Source organism: Lycium barbarum, chromosome 2 (assembly GCF_019175385.1).
Source record: "Lycium barbarum isolate Lr01 chromosome 2, ASM1917538v2, whole genome shotgun sequence".
NCBI classification, from domain to species: domain Eukaryota; kingdom Viridiplantae; phylum Streptophyta; class Magnoliopsida; order Solanales; family Solanaceae; genus Lycium; species Lycium barbarum.
This window is the reverse complement of record NC_083338.1, coordinates 108,266,288-108,287,809: the sequence shown is the minus strand read 5'-3', so window position 1 is coordinate 108,287,809 and position 21,522 is coordinate 108,266,288.

Here is a 21,522-nt window from a genome sequence, read left to right as displayed (position 1 = left end):
TGAAGTTTTTAAAAATCTCAATCATGGAGCTTTAATCTTCACTTTAACTCACCCAACAATATTTAAATTTGTGATGATAAACATGAATATCACTCTCAATAAGTTTCTAAGCATAAAAAAATGAAAATCATAATCACAAACTAAGAAAGTATTGTCTTTTTCTATCTATTTCAAGTTTTGTAGCAAAACAACTAGCACCTGACTAGTTGTAATTTATTCAAAATAAAATCAAAAGTATGTACAGAAAAGCAATGAAATCTATGCTACAACAACAAAGGCCAGAAGTGCCTCTAGAACAAATGAAACAAACTAGAAAACTGAACTGCAACTATATTCCAAATAATGATTTGATGTCACATATTCATTCACCGCTTTCTTCATGATAAGGGAGTCTGTTTCTAGTATCAGTGGCAAGAGCTGATTTCTTACATAGTGTGATACAACCTCAAATAAAGCTTTCGCTTCTGCACAGATGCTTGTAGTATCTGTAATTTTACTTGCCCATGCAAATATGAATTCACCTCCACTGTCATTTACACAAAATGATGATAAGCTTTATCCTATTTTGCCTTTTGAAGTTTAATCCGAATTATATTTGTCCCATCCTAAACTAAGACTCAAGCACTGCACTTTTATACAGTCAACTTATGGCTTATAACCTTCCAAAAACTGCACCAACTGTGGCCAACTTTTGGGGATTTTCAACCAAGGGTATCTTACTTTAGCCAAATGAGTGAGATTGAGGTTAATCTCAATATCACCCTACTCCTAGACTGTAACGAACCGTTTGGTCATTTAGGCATTTTACCTTTTTACCTATGTTGACCCTTCCCCTAGCCTCGTTAGAGCTTGTTTGACTTACGAGGATAGGTAGCACGATTCTCAAGGTGATCGGGTGACTCTTGTTTGATTTTTGAGGAAATTAGAAGTTCTAAGTTGAATATGTGAAAAACCTTTGACCAATAGTTGACTTCAGGGTAAACGAACCTTTTTGGGAATTTCATCGATTTCATGAGGTCCGGAAATTCGATTATAACTTGGTGAGGTGATTAGTTCGATTCCCAGGGCACTCGGGGGTATTTTGTTCCTTTGGTTGGAAACTTGATTTTTGGGGTTTTGATGGTTGACCGGGTGAAGATGACCTCCGTTAGGAATTTCGAGGACACGGTGAATTCGTAGCGTGTTTTTACATTGGTATGCATATTTGGTTTGTATCTAGAAGGTCTCGGATGAGTGTCGGGTTTTGAGTTGAACTTGGTGAAAAACCAGAATTTTCTGGTTTTCTGGTGTTCCGCTATGCGGGACTTTGTGTCGCATCTGCGGGCCTGCCTATGCGAGACTTGGTCCGTAGATGTGGAGATATTAAGTGAGTCCGCATCTGCGGAAAATGGGTCCGCAGATGCAAAGTCGCTATTTTTGAAACCTTAAAATCCCAAACTCGAAGCATTTCTTCCCATTTACTAAATTGGAATCTTAAAGCAGTCCATGTCACGACCCAAACCGATGAGTCTTGACGGATGCCTGACCTCTACTAACTAGACACCCCTACACTTGCTTAGCTATCATAGAAAAACAGGTGGCCCATATCTGACTCATAACTGAACTATGCTGACTCTGAAAGAACAACATCAAGAACTCCCAACCACCCGTATATATATATATATATATATATATATATATATATATATATATATATATATATATATATATATATATATCTATATGTGTGTGTGTGTGTGTGTGTGTGTGTGTGTGTGTGTGTGTGTGTGTGCGTATACTGAAATAACAGTGCAAGCCAACTAGGCCACTACATATGCTGTACACAAAAGAATAGGAGCCGACAAGGTTACATCACATTCCGACTATACACAACTGTCTACAGACCTCTAATAGAATGTAAAGCAGTAGAAAGGACGAGACAGGGCCCCGTCATACTCATATAGACATGTCAAAAATAGCATACCACAAATGAACTACGGCTCCGGATCAAGTGGAGCGCACTGACTACCGCTGAGTAGAAGCCCTACCGAGCTGGACCGCCTGTCTACCTACCTGAACCTGCGGGAATAAACGCAGCCCCCCGAGCAATAGGGGAGTCAGTATGGATAATGTACTAAGTATGTAAGGCATAAGAACAACCATTACATAAAATCACGAAAGACATCTGAAACATAAGAGCTAATCTCAATATCTGAATACATATCTGGGAACATCTGTATGACTTTGTATAACATGAAAGTGCCTCTGAGGGCGTATGATATGCATAGGTCATAATATAACTGTTAGTGCTGAGGAATGTACAACCCGATTCATATATATATGTTAGTGCTGAGGAACGTACAACCCAATCCATATATCATATCCCATCGGCCTCTCTGCGGCCATCATCATCATCACTGTGCACCAGCTGATCAGGTGGTAATGCGTATATAACGCCTATCCCTTTCCCCCTACCCCATATACATATAATATACGTGTATATAATGCCTTTTGGTCATGGATCAATGTGCATATGTATAAATGAATGCAATGCATAAGTAAAATAAGTAAATAGAACTCTCAGAGTGACATAAGGTCGTACTACCACCGATGGATATCGTTTGAGCTATCATCATCAACATACGAAATCTCAGGACCCAAGAATAGAAGGAGAAATCATAACAAGGGGTATAGGAACACCAAAGGCTAAGGTACTCCTAATGCTTCTAAGAATAGAGTAATATGGAAGCTCGTTCATTCGTTCGTTCGTTCATATTATAAGGATCATGCCAAAATGGAGGAAAGGATAGCCTTAACATACCTTGGAGCGTATCTACTCGTCCAACGTCTACTTCTCGAACTCGCAAGTCTATAATCAAAATAACATATCATTAGACCATTTACCTCACTTACTAGCCAATTCATGTACGAAAAGAGTTTAATGAATTTCGGACAGCATTCCCTTTGTAAACTTATCAATCACTCAATTTCCAACTCATCCCAAACATCAACACGACATCAACAACAACAAAAACATCATATGGCAACATAAACAAGTAAGAATCTCTTCAAAAGTCTAATCAAAGTCAACCCATAAGGCAACCATACTAACAACTAGTTCATACCTCCATAACACCACCCTCGCCTTAAATCACTAAAACTCTTGATAATCACTCCCTAATAAAGATAAGAATCATATTTATACCTTGAAGAAGCTAGAACTCCCAAGACTTAAGCTCCAACTCTAACTTAAAGCTCAATAACTCCAATGGAACCCTAGGAACAACTTTTCCTTCACTAGCTCGGGTCCACGGGGCTCGGATCTTGGTAAAACTTCACTAATTTGATGGAAAATGTTAAGAGGGAATATATTAGGGTTTTTCTCTGGTTGGGGAATGGAAAATAATGAATTAAAATGAGGGGTTTCATATATATAGGTCGAACTAGAAAGTTCCAGCGATGAGGGTTAATGGATGGGTCGACGGCTCGTCGACGTGCTCCATCGACCTGCCACCTGAAAGTTCAGAGGCGACGACTCATCAACGGCATGCAATGATGGCTCGTCGATATGTCAACGACCCGTTAAAGGTGACTGGTTCTGCAGGTTTTTCTTGAGTCGTTCCAACTCGCGTCAATCCGATTCGTTTAACCTCTAATCCTATCGTATGGTAAAGAACATATACTTGTGCTTCAGTACATGCGAAGTGAGGCAATTAATATCTTAACAATTCGGGTGTGGATCTCCATACTAAGGGTATAAACCACTAATATGCCAAGGACTTTTTTTGCGACGGAAACGAGAGATGTAACATTCTCCCCCCTCCCCCCTAGAAACATTCGTCCTCGAATGTTCATACAAGTTATGGGTTATTAAAAAAATTCGGCAGAGTTTCCCCTGTAACTATAACCCAAAATAATGCCACACAAGGCTACACAAAGCAATAACAACCATGGCCTCACACGACCCAAATGAAATAGCCTTAAGTATATCACATATCTGAAGTCTGAACCTCCTCGGAAGATGAGAATAGGTGTGGATATCTGGTCTTCATATCATTTTCTGCTTCCCATGTCATTTCTTCAACATTATTATTTCTCCAAAGCACTTTAACGGAAGCCACATCCTTAGTTCGCAATTGTTTACTTTTATGAACTAATGAAATACCTATGGTTTGGTTTATGTTCCAATATCTTTTTGTTATTTCTTCCCACACCCTCCCCCTTTTTTTATTCTTTTTCAAAAAAAAAAAAAAGACGAGGAACCCTGAACTGAAATAAATAATTGTTCGACGAACTTGTCTATCCAATATAGCCACTGGGGTTTCCTCGCATGATAATTGCTTGGTCACCTAGATATCATCTACTGGTACAACTCTCGAGGGATCTCCTATATACTTACGAAGCATGGACACATGGAATACTGGATGTACCGACTCCAATTCAGAAGGTAGCTCGAACTCATATGCTACCTTACCCACTGTACGGATGATTCTATATGGCCCAATGTATCGAGGGCTTAAGTTACCCTTCTTACCAAATCTCATCACTCTCTTCATAGGCGAGACCTTCAGGAAAACGCAATCGCCTACCTCAAACTCCAACTTGCGCCGCCGATTATCTGCATAGGATTTCTGTCGACTTTGTGCCGCTAGTAACCTTTCTTGAATCGTTTTCACTTTGTCAACCGCTTTCTGTATCAAGTTTGGGCCTACTAATTGATTTTCTCCAACATCAAACCATCCTATAGGTGATCTACATCTCCGTTCATATAAAGCCTCATAAGGAGCCATCTAAATTCTGGAATGGCAACTGTTATTATATGAAAACTCAATAAGAGGCAAATGCTTATCCCAGCTACCTCAGAAGTCAAGCACACACGCTCTCAGCATATCCTCAAGTGTTTGTATAGTACGCTCAGCTTGTCCATCTGTCTGCGGATGAAATGCAGTACTAAGACTCACCTGAGTCCCCAATCCATTATGAAAAGATCTCCAGAAGTTAGCTGTGAACTTCGCCCCTCTTTCTGAAATAATAGCTGTAGGAACACCATGAAGTCGTACAATCTCTCTAAGATAGAGCTTCGCATAATCCTCAGCTGAATAAGTAGCTCTGACAGGTAGAAAGTGAGCTGACTTTGTAAGCCTATCAACTATGACCCATATTGAATCATACTTCTGCGGAGTACGGGGCAAACCCGAAATGAAATCCATATTAATTACTTTCCATTTCCACGTCGGAATCTCCATAGCTTGCAATAAACCTCCGGGCTTCTAGTGCTATATCTTGACTAGTTGGAAATTTGGACACTGAGCGACAAACTTTGCTATGTCTTTCTTCATACCATCCCACCAGTACACTTCCTTGAGATCATGGTACATTTTTGTTGTGCGCGGATGAATAGAATAGCGAGAATAGTGGGCTTCCCCCATAACTTGTTGACGAAGTCATGTAACATTGGGAACGCATAATCTACCCCGATACCTAAGCCTACTATCACAAAAGGTGTCTTTCCTTCCTGAGGCGCATTATCTCGATAATGGACGAAAATAGGGTCTTCGTACTGACGCTCCTTTACCTCTGCTACCAAGGATGATACCGTTGTGTCCTGAACGGTAACTCCCGTAGCACCTGAGTCTAACAATCGAACTCCAAGACTGGCTAGCCGACAAACTCCATAGGCTAGTTCTCTCTTCTCTGGCTACAAATGTGACAGCTACCCATAGATTTGCGACTAAGGACATCGGCTACTACATTAGCCTTTCCAGGATGGTACAAAATATCAACATCATAATCTTTCAACAACTTTAACCATCTCCTCTGACGCAAGTTCAAGTCCTTCTGCTTAAAGATGTACTGGAGGCTCTTATGATCAGTATAAATATGAACACGAATGCCATATAAGTGGTGCCTCCACATTTTCAAGGCATGGATCACTGCAGCTAACTCAAGATCAAGGGTTGGATAATTCTTCTCGTGCTTCTCCAGCTGTCTGGAGGCATAAGCAACAACCCTGCCATATTGCATCAATACACACCCTAACCCAATACCTAAAGCATCACAATATATCACATAGCCATTTTCCCCTTCGGAAGAGTCAAGACGGGTGCTGAGGTCAACTTGTCCTTCAATATCTGAAAACTCCTCTCACACGCGTTCGTCCACTGAAACTTAGCTGATTTCTGAGTCAGCTTGGTCAACGGGGCTAAAAGAGAAGAAAATCCTTCTACGAACCTTCTATAATATCCTGCTAGACCCAAAAAACTATGTATCTCCGTTGGTGTCGTGGGCCTTGGCCAATTCCTCACAGCTTCAATCTTTTGAGTATCCCCTATAATTCCTTCATCTCAAATAGTGTGGCCAAGAAAAGCCACAGAGTTCAACCAGAACTCACACTTAGAAAACTTCGCAAATAACTCTCTATCTCGAAGAACTCTAAGCACCGCACATAGATGATCAGTATGTTCAGCTTGTGACGACGAATAAACCATAATATAATCTATGAACACAATCATGAAAAGATCTAGAAAGGGACTGAATACCCTATTCATCAAGTCCATGAATACAGCTGGAGCATTAATTAGCCCGAATGACATAACACGGAACTCATAATGCCCGTATCTAGTCCTGAATGTCGTTTATAGAATGTCTTCCTCCTTCACCCTAACCTGATGATACCCTAATCTTAAGTCTATCTTTGAAAAATACTTGGCACCCTGCAGCTGATCAAATAAGTCATCAATCCTCGAAAACGGATACTTATTCTTTATAGTCACTTTATTCAATTGCCTGTAGTCAATACACATTCGCAAAGAGCCATCCTTCTTGCTTACAAATAAAATCGGCGCTTCCCACGGTGATGTACTGGGTCTAATGAAGCCCTTCCCAAATAAATCCCTGATGTGGCGTGATTTTACGCCACAATCGATGCTTTTCGGCTACAAGTTTTACTTGTTTTTAAGCAAGTCTATGTGATTTTACGCGGTTTTTGTTATGATTCAGGTAATACGAGATCCCTAGAGCCTAAGTGTGGAAAACAAGCAAAAAAGAGGAAAAAAGTTAATCACTGGAAACAATTGGAGATTCTGGAAATTTTGGTGAAAAATTACTCTGCGCGTTCGCGCCCACGCGCATCAGTGACTCTGCGCGTTCACGCTAGTATGTCACACGTTCGCGCTGAAGTAAGAGAAGTGATGCTGACGTCAGCCACGCGTTCGCACAGATACGTGGCGCATTCGCGTTGAAGGTTTTTCGGCCCAGTCCGAGTAGAACTTGGACTTTGACGATTTTTGCTATTCCAGTTGTTTTAAAAAGCCAACTGAGAGCATTGTAAAATTATCTTTGGCATAAAACTCAAGTTTGGAGGCTAGGGTTCCTACGTAAATATTCTTTTTTTTATTCGAACATTGTTTATGGAAATTTCTTTATGACAATTGAGATTAATACTCTTGTTTTGATTATTTATTCATCGACATTATTTTTAATCAAGTAAGTTCTTGTTATTTTAATTATTCTTGTTCTTTAACGTTTCTCAAGGGATTAGCTCACCCTAGGGATCGCCCATTTACTTTGTTTGAAACTTGGAAGAGGAAGAACGGGGTTGGGATAGAATAATTAACATGAATTTGGGGCGTTAACCCTCATCTAATGGAAATTGACCTAGGAATAGGCGATACCACTTGTAGCCATATTCGGGTGTTCTTAATGCTCCTAATTGTTTGAGGCATCTTCAATTGGGTAGTCTATTTAATCTTCGGGAGAAGTTAATTTAGAGTTATTATCCGAAGCTAAATAAAATAAACTTGCTATTATTTATAATTCGTGAAATATATTTGATCGTTACTTGAGAAGTAGTTTCCTTTATTCCATTCTTGTGGCCATTGATCAATTTACTTGCTTTCTAGATTAGAATTTATATTTTCGTATTTTATCAAACCTTTTCAAAAACCACCATTGATGCGTTCGGTCTAGCTATTGTTAGTGATATCCTAATCTGCTTAAATTTCCTACATATTGTTCTCTGTGGGATTCGACCCCAACCTTGTTGGGTTACTATATTTGACAACGTCCGCGTTGACGTTTACCATTAATAGGTGTAATTTGAGCGTATTAAATTTTGACGCCGTTGCCGGGGAACAATTGGAGTATTTTGGCTAATTTAGGAAATAAGCTAACTTGCTTTGAACCGAGCCTGTGAATATTTGTATAGTTGTTTTCTGTATTTTATTTTATCTTGAAAAAAAATGGCATCTTTCCATGAAAACTTGTTTAGTAGTGATTTTTATTGTGAGCATGGCCAGATTGGTGAGTTCAAACTCATGATGGAGTGCCTGCTAGGTGAGGGTAACGAAAATCAAAAAGCTTTGGAAGAATACTTGGAAACTAGTCTCCAACTTGGTTTGATGACAGACGAAGAAAATCCTCCATGGGCAAATCATTATGAACTACCCAATGCTCAAGATGAAAGGGTAAATCATGAAGATGAGTTTATTGGGAATGCCAAAGAAAAAAATAAATTGGAGTCAACCATTTTTCTGAAAAATCTAGTAGGTGTTGACTCCAATCCGAGGGAAGAAGAGGATGTCGTAATTCAAGAAGTTCAAGAGCCTTATATTTTTCAATTTGAAAATTCAAGAAGGCAGAATGACATTCCTTACTTGAAAGCTAAGAAGTGTAAGATGAAAAATATTTTACTTGGCGTGGTTATATATTTACAACTCCTCGCTGCTCGTGGTCACAAACTTGAATCCAAGTTGGGTGCCCAATTCATAAGCTCCAAATGGCGAGAAAAGTGGTGAAGTTGGTAACCGTCGTGCCACGACGTTAAATCAAGCGCTTGGTGGGAGGCAACCCATCATTTATAAATTTTTATAATAGTTTATTTTATTATTTTTGACTAACCTATAAAAAAAAGCGATCTGGAAAAAGAGGGTTTCATATGCCTCTGCGCGAACGCGCTGAACAAAAAAAAAGAAAAAAAAAAGAGAAATATTGGTCAGCGCGAACGCGCCATATGACCACGCGAACGCGCCAACGCGAATTTCCCAGGTAAGCACACCGTTACAAAACAGAAGCAAAGGGGGTATAACCCTCATTTCCCTCCCTTTTCTCTCACTTTTCTCTCAAATTCAACTTCAAGTCTTAAAAATTCTTCAACTTGCAACCACAAGGTATGTGATTCTCTCATTCTCTTGTTCATAGGGTTGTTTTTATCATCTTTTCATGTTAGAAATTGTGAAAGAAAATTTTTACTTTCACTTGTTTAAGCATAAAAATTTGATGAAATTGTTGAATTTCCTGTCATGTAAATTGTTGTTAGTTGTCGAGTGATGTGAGTTGAGAGTTGGGTATTGATGTGTACAAAAGATGGGGCAAAATACGTGCTTAAAATCATTAAATCGAAGCCCCAAAATCATGCCCATAACCTGTTTGTGAAAATGCCTTCTGAAAATCTGAACTGTCACCGACTCACCGCGATCACGCTGATCCCTTGCGCGAACGCGCAGAAATAAAGATTTAAAACAGCGCGAATGTGGCGCGAACGTGTTGAAGGAAAACAGGCAGTGCAGAAACAGAATGCTCGCACAGAGCTACTCGAAACTTTTGTGACCAATTTCTTTGGCCTAATTGCCTCATTATACATTGTTTTAGGTATTCATATGTATGCTCGACATGTGTGTTCATTTTGTAGGTACTTACGCTTGAAAAATGGCTACAACATCCAATGTTGCCCAAGTGCCCTTGATTGAATACTACGATACCACCACCTTTCAGTCAGCAAAATGTTTGAAGCTTTATGATAGACTGCTGGAAAAGAGCTTCATCGAAGAAAGGGGCATTGTAACAGAAAATTTGGAAGAAAAGATGCCCGAGTTCTATGAAAGGCTGGTAACAAGCCGATGGATACGTTTTGCGGATGCACCGATCAAGGAAAATTATACCCTTATAAGGGAATTCTATGCAAATGCTGCAGAGGCTGACATTACAGATCAGCTGATTGTCAAAGTGAGAGGCATGGATGTTCTGTGTAATGCTTCTCGAATCAATGCCTACTACGGTCTGCAGGATGGTGATAACAGTGAGATGACACAGAGGTACGAACAAATGCGACAATAATGGTTTGTGACCCACCTCCACGGTGGGGAGCAACCAAAGTGGTTGACCACAATGCAAAGAAAGATTGACTCCACAGAGTTCACTGCTGATGCCAAAACTTGGCTAGATATTGTGACATCCAGGGTGCTGCCTTCCAAACATGATTCAGAGGTGCCCCTTGAGAGGGCTAAACTAATTTGTGCTGTGATGGAAGGGTTGCCTGTTGACGTGGGGAGGCTTATTATGCGAGAAACATGGGAGGTGGTGCTTGAAATAAGAGTCTATTCTTCCCGTCATTGATCACTTATTTGTGCTCCACTGATGGGGTGCCCATGATGCCAGGTGACAAAGAAAAGGGGTGGTGGACCGATTCGTCCATTGAAGAAAAGAAAAGGAAGATTGACGTAGCAGCCCCGTCATTTGGGCAGTTCACCTGTACTGCATCGGATTCGATTGATGGGGCGCCTGCTCCTACTCCAGCTATACCACTCTTGCCACCACTGCAAGAGGCCGCCAGGCCTTTTCATTATATCTCCACCCAGGTCCATGGGGTGGACACTCGGATTCAACAGCTAGTGGCTAGTCTCCCTTCGGGCCCATCTGGAGAGGTCACATCTACAGATCCCTCTAAATCTGTTGGTCCGACATTAGCAGGTGTAGTGGAGGAGCTGAAGCATATAAAGGAAAAGCGGGGTAAGATGGAGAGGAGGCAGAAAAAGGCAAGAGAGCACGCCAAAAAGCAAAGCAAGTTTTTGAACAAGATGATGAGTATTCTGAGGAGTGTATGCGGAGCACAGAATGAGGAAGTGGAGAATGAGAAAGATGTTTTCCTGCCAGAGCCTAGTAGCTCCAGCTCAGAGGGTGAGCAGAGATGACGATATCACTCAGTTCTATCAGGTATGCCTAAGATTTTTTATATGCTTATGTGATGCAGTGGGGACACTGCAAATTTTTTAGTTGGGGGTGGCTATCTGATATTGTTGTATTGTAAATATGTGTTTAGGAACCCTCTCAGCTTTTCTTTGCCAGAGTTCTTTTCCTGAGGGGTTTTATTTTTGTTGAAACTTGCATGTTTAAGTTGTTGCTTAGGTTGAATAGAGTAGTTTTGACTTATTTGGTGTTACTCTGTAACTGATAGCATGTTGTTATGGTTTGCTGGAAATTTTGGACCCCTCGAAATTTTGAAAAATGCATACTTAGGACAGTTATTGGTTGACATGATTGATTCTTTATATGACATTATGATTATTGGGGTATTGTGTGTGATGAATGACTACTTAGGAGGTCATCAGTGTAAAAATAATTGTCTTTATGCCAATGTGTTGGTGAGTTGTTAGTTTGGTTCTGTTTATGCATGTATAATCTAGAACTTGCTCGGTTGGTCTTGTTTGACATCCTAAAGTTAGTTTGGTTGTGAGATGATCTTAGGTTTTCTTTGTGTAAATAGTCACTTAGCCTAAATAAGCCTTACCAAAAGTTTCAAATATCCCTAGTTTCCCTTTTTGAGTCTTTTGACCTTTTTCTTGGCTAGCCAATTATGAAACCTTACCCTTTGTGCAATTAATCCATCTTCGCACCCGTTCCCTCCTTGATGCTACTAGATAGATGAGGCAAAATGCCTAAGTTGGGGGTGAATTAAATGTGGAGTAGATGTTAAAAACATAAATTGGGGGTGGTGGAGTTTGCTAGTGGAGATTCGATGTGGTAGTTGCATATAAAAAAAAGAAAAAAAAAGAAAAAATCAGAAAATTGTAACACGAAAAGATTTGTAAGTTGGTTAGGAGCAAAACCACATCGAGGTCGAAAACTTGAAAGAAAATAAAGGGGTTGGAAAGAAAAGAGGTGAATTAAGGTGAAGAGATGTTGTAGTGTTCAAGGAGGGTGAGTAACTAATATCCAAAAAGTATCCTAACCGCCCCTAAGCCTACATTACAAGCTAAAACAAGTCCTAATGTGATCACAACCGAGCGAGCCTAGGATGAAAACATAGAAAATAAGGGCAAGCCTATGGTATTTGCATGTGTAGATATGAAGTTCTTGGTGAGTGTGAGTGTTTTTCTATTCTCTTTCGTCTTCGTCCCATTCTTGTTGTATATATGTATGTTGGGACATTCTTTGGGTCTGTGTGAGGGCATAAGGATGAGAATTGAGGAAAATAAAGTGACCGCCTAAAGTAGCGTTTGTGTGCATCATAATATGTTCGATAATGTAATGCCATGCATTGAAGCTTCATTGTTAGTCATAGCGTTCCTGAGTTGTGTATATTGCTTTAAAATAGAAAAGTGGGGTGGTCCTCGGAAGAAAAACATGCATGCTGGTAGTTCAGAGTCAAAATCAATGTATACATTGTTATTCTATGATATCTAGGTGTTAGATTGAGTCGTTGTTTTGTATGGCTTGCTTGCGGACAAGCAAATACTTTAAGTTGGGGGTGTTGATGTGGCGTGATTTTACGCCACAATCGATGCTTTTCGGCTATAAGTTTTACTTGTTTTTAAGCAAGTCTATGTGATTTTACATGGTTTTTATTATGTTTCAGGTAATACGAGGTCCCTAGAGCCTAAGTGTGGAAAACAAGCGAAAAAGAGGAAAAAGGTTGATCACTGGAAACAACTAGAGATTCTGGAAATTTTGGTGTAAAATTACTCTGCCCGTTCGTGCAGGTAAGTCATGCGTTCGCGCCCACGCGCGTCAGTGACTATGCGCGTTCGTGCTAGTATGTCACATGTTGGCGCTGAAGTAAGAGAAGTGATGCTGACGTCAGCAACGCGTTCGCGCAGACACGTGGCACGTTCGCGTTGAAGGTTTTCCGGCCCAGTCCGACCAGAACTTGGACTTTGACGATTTTTGCTATTCCAGTTCTTTTAAAAAGCCAATTGAGAGCATTGTAAAATTATCTTTGGCATAAAAATCAAGTTTGGAGGCTAGGGTTCCTACATAAATATTCTTTCTTTTATTCGAACATTATTTATGGAAATTTCTTTGTGACAATTGAGATTGATACTCTTGGTTTGATTATTTATTCATCGACATTATTTTTAATCAAGTAAGTTCTTTTTATTTTAATTATTCTTGTTCTTTAACGTTTCTCAAGGGATTAGCTCACCCTAGGGCCCGCCCATTTACTTTGTTTGAAACTCGGAAGAGGAAGAACGGGGTTGGGATAGAATAATTAACATGAATTTGGGGCGTTAACCCTCATCTAATGGAAATTGACCTAGGAATAGGCGATACCACTTGTAGCCATATTCAGGTGTTCTTAATGCTCCTAATTGTTTGAGGGATCTTCAATTGGGTAGTCTAGTTAATCTTCGGGAGAAGTTAATTTAGAGTCATTATCCGAGGCTAAATAAAAAAAACTTGCTATTATTTATAATTCGTGAAATATATTGGATCGTTACTTGAGAAGTAGTTTCCTTTATTCCATTCTTGTGGTCATTGATCAATTTACTTGCTTTCTAGATTAGAATTTATATTTCCGTATTTTATCAAAACCTTATAAAAAACCACCATTGATGCGTTTGGTCTAGCTATTGTTAGTGATAATTCTTAATCTGCTTAAATTGCCTACTAATTGTTCTCTGTGGGATTCGACCCCAACCTTATTGGGTTACTATATTTGACAACGTCCACGTTATACCATTAATAGGTGTAATTTGAGCGTATCAATCCCTCAGTTTCCTCCTTCAATTCCTTCAACTCTGCCAGTGCCATTCTATAAGGAGGAATGGATATTGGTTGAGTATCTGGTAATAGATCAATAGTAAAATCGATCTCCCTCTCTGGCGGAATGCTTGGAAGCTCATCTGGAAATACCTTTGGGAACTCATTGACCACAGGGACAGACTGAAGGGTCGGTGACTCTGCTTGCACATTCTGAACCCGAACTAGGTGATAAATATTCCTTTTTTTGATCATTTTCCTTGCCTTAAGGTAGGAAATAAACCTACTCCTCGGCGAAGCAGCATTTCCCTTCCACTCGAAGACTGGCTCATCTGGAAACTGAAACTGGACTACCTTCGTTCTGCAATCGACGTTAGCATAACAGGAAGCCAACCAATCCATACCCATAATAACATCAAAATCGACCATATCTAACTCAATCAAATCTTCTATGGTATGGCGATTACAAGCTATGATTACACAACCTCAATACACTCACCTAGCTATAACTGGGTCACCAACTGGCGTAGACACCTCAAAAGGTTTAATTGATTCAGGCTTTATTCCAAATTTGCCAGCAAAAAATGGAGTAACATATGATAAGGTGGAACCTGGGTCAATCAGTGGGTATACATTATAGGAGGAAACTGATAATATACCTGTAACAGCATCAGGAGACGACTCACGATCCTATCTACCAATTAATGCATAGATTCGGTTCTGAGGACCGCTCGAACTAGATGCTCCACTCCTTCCTCTACCACGTCCTGCTGGTGTCAGAGAACCTTGCCCTGAAGGGCGTACATATGAAGAAGAACCAGCTACGGACCCTGTAGACTGAACAATACCTGCACCACCCCTCGTCGGGCACTCTCTCACCTTATGACCTGGCTGGCCACAAGCATAACAAGAATTTGATCCCAGTCGACAATATCCAGCGTGTAATTTACCACACTGGGTATACCGTGGTAAGGGTGGTCTCACCTGGCCTAACTCCGGCCTGTACTGAGAACCCGAAGCTCTGACCCGCTCCGAAATAAGAAGATCAATCAAATCTTTGACCTGGAAACCGCGGAGGTGCACTCGCTGCTGGATGGAATGGATACCGAGAGTACTGCTGTCTCTATCTTCCTCTTAACTCACCAGCAATATCTAAAGAGCTAGCCCTCTTACCATGGCCCCGATCACTCTGTCACGCTCTGTCCTTCGTTAACGCTTATGATCCTCCAAATTCTGTGCATATGCCTATATGCGAAAAATATCCATGCCCAGCTGTAACGCCGCTGTTGTACACTCATCAATCAAATGTGGACCTAGACCAGCCACAAAATAATGAACTCGATCCTCCATCTCAGCCACCATAGCTAGGGCATATCTAGCCAATGAATCAAAATATACACTATACTCCTGAACACTCATACTGTCCTGTTGGATGTGTAAAAACCTGTCTGCTCGAGCCCGCCGAACCTTTGGTGGTAAATAATGATGAATAAAAGTATCCAAAAACCCTCGCCAAACGGCTAGAGGGGCATTCTCTGCCCTAGATAGCTCCAATGCCTAGTACCACTGCACTGCGACATCACGAAGCCTATAAGAAGCCAACTCTACTGACTCGACCTCATTAGCATGCATGACCCTTAGAGTCCTTTGCATGCTATCAATAAAATCCTGGGGGTCCATATTCAGCCTCAAAACTGAGAACTCTAGGGATCTAAACCAAGAAATTCTTGACCTTCGTACTACTAGCTCGGTCTGCCTGATCAACACCAACTCCTTGACTCTGAGCCTGAGCGGCTACCAATCTAGTCAACAACTGTATAGCATCACGCATATCCTGACCCGGTACATGTGGCTGAGGGACTGGAGGCACTGGAGCAGGCGCTGGAGGTGGGATACGCAAAGTCTGAGATGGGGTCTTACTCTGGGACTCGCCCCGAGCCCTGGTGGTCCGCACAGAATGGCTAGTAGCCTCACCATCCACTCTCTTACCCTTCTGGGAAGCTGTAGCTTTCTTTCGAGGCATCACTAAAATTAGAACAAATTTTAGAAAGTGAACTCTTAACACATGGCTCTATCGCACGATCTAGGAAAGAAAGAATGACAACATCCTAAATGTCCGGTAGCCTCCTGTCTATAAGTGTGGTGCATAACACACCCACAAATAAGACTCTATTAAACACGGTCTATAGACAACCCTAGGACAGAACTGCTCTGATACCATTTCTGTCACGACCCAAACTGATGAGTCGTGACGGATGCCTGACCTCTACTGACCAAACACCACTACACTTGCTTAGCTATAATAGAAAAACAGGGTGGCCCATATCTGACTCATAACTGAACTATGCTGACTCTGAAAGAACAACATCATGAACTCCCAACCACCTGTATATATATATATATATATATATATATATATATATATATATATATATATATATATATATATGCATATACTGAAGTAGCAGTGCAAGCCGACTAGGCCGCTACATATGTTGTACACAAAAAAAATAGGAGCCGCCAAGGCTACATCACATCCCGACTATACACAACTGTCTAAAGACCTCTAATAGAATGCAAAGCGGTAGAAAGGATGGAACAGGGCCCCGTCATACCCATATATACATGTCAAAAATAGCACACAACAAATGAACTACGGCTCCGGACCGCTGAGTGGAAGCCCTACTGAGCTGGACCTCCTGTCTGCCTACCTGAACCTGCGGGCATGAACGCAACCCCCCGAGAAATAGGGGAGTCAGTACGGATAATGTACCGAGTATGTGAGGCATAAGAACAACCAGTATATAAAATCACGAAAGACATCTGAAACATGAGAGCTAATCTCAATATCTGAATGCATATCTGGAAACATTTGTATAACTCTGTATAACATGAAAGTGCCTCTGAGGGCGTATGATATGCATAGGTCATAATATAACTGTTAGTGTTGAGAAACATACAACCCGATCCATATATATATGTTAGTGCTGAGGAACGTACAACCCGATCCATATATCATATCCTATCGGCCTCTCTGCGGCCATCATCATCATCATCATCACTGTGCACCAGCTGATCAGGTGGTAATGCGTATATAACACATATCCCTTTCCCCATACCCATATACATATAATATAAGCGTATATAATGCCTTCTGGTCATGGGTCAATGTGCATATGTATAAATAAATGCAATGTATAAGTAAAATAAGTAAATAGAACTCTCGGAGTGACATAAGGTCGTACTACCTCCGATGGGCATCCTTTGAGCTATCATCATCAACATACGAAATCTCAGGACCCAAGAACAAAAGGAGCAATCATAACAAGGGGTATAGGAACACCAAAGGCTAAGGTACTCCTAATGCTTCGAAAAATTGAGTAATATGGAAGCTCGTTCATTCGTTCGTTCGTTCACATTATATGGATCATGCCAAAATGAAGGAAAGGATAGCCTTAACATACTTTGGAGCGTATCTACTCATCCAACATATACTTCTCGAACTAGCAAGTCTACAATCAAGATAACATATGCCACCATTAGACCATTCACCTCACTTACTAGCCAATTCAAGTAAATAAAAGAGTTTAATGAATTTCAGACAACATTCCCTTTGTAAACTTATCAATCACTCAATTTTCAACTCATCCCAAACATCAACACGACATAAACAACAATAATAAAATCATATGGCAACATAAGCAAGTAAGAATCTCTCCAAAAGTCTATTCAAAGTCAACGTATAACGCAACCATACTAACAACTAGTTTATACCTCCATAACACCATCTCCCTCACCTTAAATCACTAAAACTCTTGATAATCACTCCATAATAAAGATAAGAATCATATACATACCTTGAAGAAACTAGAACGCCCAAGAATCAAGCTCCAACTCCAACTCTAAAGCTCAATAACTCTAATGGAACCCTAGGAACAACTTTCCTTCACTAGCTCGGGTCTACGGGGCTCGGATCTTGGAAAAACTTCACTAATTTGGCGGAAAATGGTGAGAGGGAATATATTAGGATTTTTCCCTCGTTGGGGAATGGAATATAATGAATTAAAACATAGGGTTGCATATATATAGGTGGAACTAGAAAGTTCCAGCGATGCTGGTTGACGGATGGGTCGACAGCTCGTCGACGTGCTCCGTCGACCTACCACCTGAAAGTTCAGAGGCGGCGACTTATCAACGACGTGAAACGATGGCTCGTCGACGTGTTGATGGCCCGTCAAAGGAGACTGGTTCTGCAGGTTTTTCCTGGGTCATTCCAACTCGCGTCGATCCGATTCGCTTAACCTCTAATCCTATCGTATAGTAAAGAACATATACTTGTGTTTCGGTTAATGCAAAGTAAGGCACTTACTATCTCAACAATTCGGGTGTGGATGTCCATACTAAGGGTATAAACCACCAATAAGGCAAGGACTTTCTTGTGACAGAAACGAGAGGTGTAATAGTCTAAGGGGCGATTTCGCTAGTATTCTTGAGGAGGATTCTTCCATTAGGTAAGTTTCATACCTTTTTATTTTATTCATATTACCATTAAAGTGGGGAAATCATGTTAGAAAAAACATGCTAAAGTTGGGGGGTTTGGGATGATAAACCCTAAGTTGATTTTGAATTATCTTCACTCTAAATCTGGTTTTATTGGGAAATCTCCTTGAATCTAATCAATTAATCATTGAGGTTAATAGTTCTGAAGTATAAATCTCTCTTTTCCTTAAGTTTTAACTATAAAAAATAAGGGTTGAATGAATATGAACCCTAGATTGGTAATGGTCTTCCTTAACTAAGTTTATGGATAATTTTTGAAGGGATTTCATGATTTGTGGCCTGGGTTAGCTATTTCTAACTTCATATTCGATTTCTAAACAAATTTCCAAACGGATTGAAATGTGGGGTTTCTCCAAATTTGTTTTTTTTTTTACTAAATTGATGAAATTAATTCTTATTAGGGTTGGATTGATATGATACTTGGTATTTTAGCATTTTAGACTTTGGGTAAATCATTTTCAATATAAATTATCGATTTTGCCCTTATGGGCCCCGATTTTCTTTTTAATGCCGATTTTGACTTCGACTTGGGATTATGGCAATATGGGTACCATAAGCATTGTAATATAATGTAGATGAATTATTTGGTAGACTTTGATCGTTTGGAAGCTATTCTGAAGGGAAAGGCTTTGGCTTAAGATTCGTGGCACCTGTTCGGCCTTCGAGGTAGGTTACAGCTTATTTATGTTTACATTTCAATTAGGGACACGTATGTAGATAGTAGTTATTGACGGAGAAAGCATAATAGGCCTTCGGGCATGGTGTGGAGGTGAATTCCAATTAGGTTGGTATCGTCAGCTATTATGTGGGCTTGTCTCCATGTTAGCTAATAGGTGTGTTAGTCGATAGACTTATTTTATCATTTGATTCTCACTTATCGCATGGAAAGGAAAGGCTGAAAGTAATGACTTGAGTTGTGTTCAGTATTCTTGGCATGCATTATTGATTTTATGTTGCCCCTTGTTACATCTCACTTGCCTCGTGAAAAAGGAAGAAAATGTTAAAGAAAGGAGTTTGATATGCATTTTTCGGAAAGTATCCGTTGATCCTACAATATATGGTGTATTTGAGGTTGATATCATGCATGGCATTGCATCCCATACTTCATATATGATTTGTTACACTTTTGAATTGACTTTGTTACACTTTTGAATTGACTGTTCTCATCTTTGTTTCTTGATATCTCACTTATCAACTGGAAAGAAAAGTGATTAAAATGAAATGAATTATGATGTGCATTACATGGTAATGTTACTATTGATCCCACTATGAGTGGTGTTGTTGTGATTGATCTTATGCATGGCATACATCCCATATTGCATATGTGACTTGATATGGTTATGAAACTAGAAATGATGATAAGTGAGAGAGTGCAACTTCCGAGGTCTTTGTCGGAGATCATAAAAGAGAGATGAGAGTTTGTGATTCGAGGTTGTTGCCGGATCAAAATGTGTGCTCGTGATCCTAGGTCATTTACCGGAGCAAAATGAGAGCTCATTGCCCGAGGTCTTTTGCCGGGACGAGAGGTACATGGACTTCGCGGCTCCCCCATGGGTCATGGATATGAGGAATTTCCCTTAGCATGTGTGTACGGTATGGTAGGGAGACCCGGGGGGAATTGTATAGCACTTGCATAGCATGCATTGCATCCCATATGTATTGTCCTTCATATCATTGCATCGCACATTACCTCATTGAATTCTTATTGGTGATTTACCTGAGTTGTTGCCTGCTTGTTAAGTGATTACTTAGAAACTTGGTGGACTTATGGATTAGAAGCTTTCACCTAGGCTATGATCGGATAATATTGAGACTTAATGTGCCTATTGTTGTTGTGAAACGTTATCTGAACATGTTTAGTGACTGTACTTGATTGCTTATCTATTCTACTCATTGATTTCAGCTCATTTATATGCGTTATTTAATGGTTGTCGGCCTATGATACCTACAAGCCCTGTGTTGTGCTCGTACTACTCTTTCTAGCCTCTTTATGGAGTGTAGAGTTGTTTCTAGGTTGGTGTTTGAGACCTCGTGATAGATCTCGAAGATATCACAGCAATGTTTGGGTGAGCTATTAACCGGACCTACAACCCGGAGTCTCTTCATATGTATTCTGTCCATGCTCTTCTTACGGACAATAATTAATTTCATTCGGAGTTTGTATTTCATTTAAACTTCATAAATCTTTTTAGAAGCTCTGTACTACTCCAGTCTAGGTTTTGGGTATCTACTCAGTACTTCTGCACTTGTTAAGAATTTATAAATTAAGACTGATTATGTACTTGTGCTCAATTCCGCATGTTATCTCAAATTTGATGTAGTCAAGTGAATGGTTCGCCCACCAGGGAGTTAGCGTGGGTGCCCGCATGATCCGGTAGTTGAGTCGTGACATAGACATATTCCCTTCATGAACTATAGTGTTCCTCTGATAGTCCCAAGTGTCTTCGTATTTTGATGATTGTCAAACTGTTTCAGAACCAAACAGAGACATGGTCTGTAATCTGCTCTCTATGCACCTTGCACTGTGGATAGAGACAGCTGTAAATCTTAGCAACTTCCTGCAAACAAGTACAACTGTGAGTTGGCCCATGCTTTGGATCAAAATATAAGAGTGGTCTCTTTTCATCCCGCATGCTCCCACTATATATACATCATGATGGCAACATACTTGGTAGACTTGAAAACCTATTCTAAAATCGTGCAAAGCTACCGACACAAGTTCTTAAGAACAAAGTCACCTACAAGTTGAAGAACCTGATCCAGATACAAGATTTTGTCTATGTTCTTTAGGTTATTGTGAATCTTTGTTCATTTGTGCTTAAATTGTAAACCTTCTCTTTTGTGTTAAGAAGCTGTTTGTCGGTGGTTTGAAAAGTCTCAAAGTGTACTTGCTGGAAGTGTGTTTCTGCAAGCTTTTGAGTGGTACAGTAGGCTACAGTTAGTCTAGGTGTATTAGTGGTCCTTGGCTAGAGTTAGTCAAGTGGAGGTGCTTGCAATCGGAGTATTGCAAGGGTGGAGGAACTATGGGTTTAGTTCATTGGTTACATAAGCGTTATTGTAAGGGTGAGGGATTACGAGAGTTAGTTCCTAGCTTACGATTGAGTTGGAACCTGAAGTTGCTCGTTAAGTGGAGTTGAAATCCTACTAGGGTACGTCGTGGTTTTTAATCCCTTGAGCAAGTAGTTTTCCACGGTAAAATCTTGTGTTGACTCTCTTACTGCACTGCAT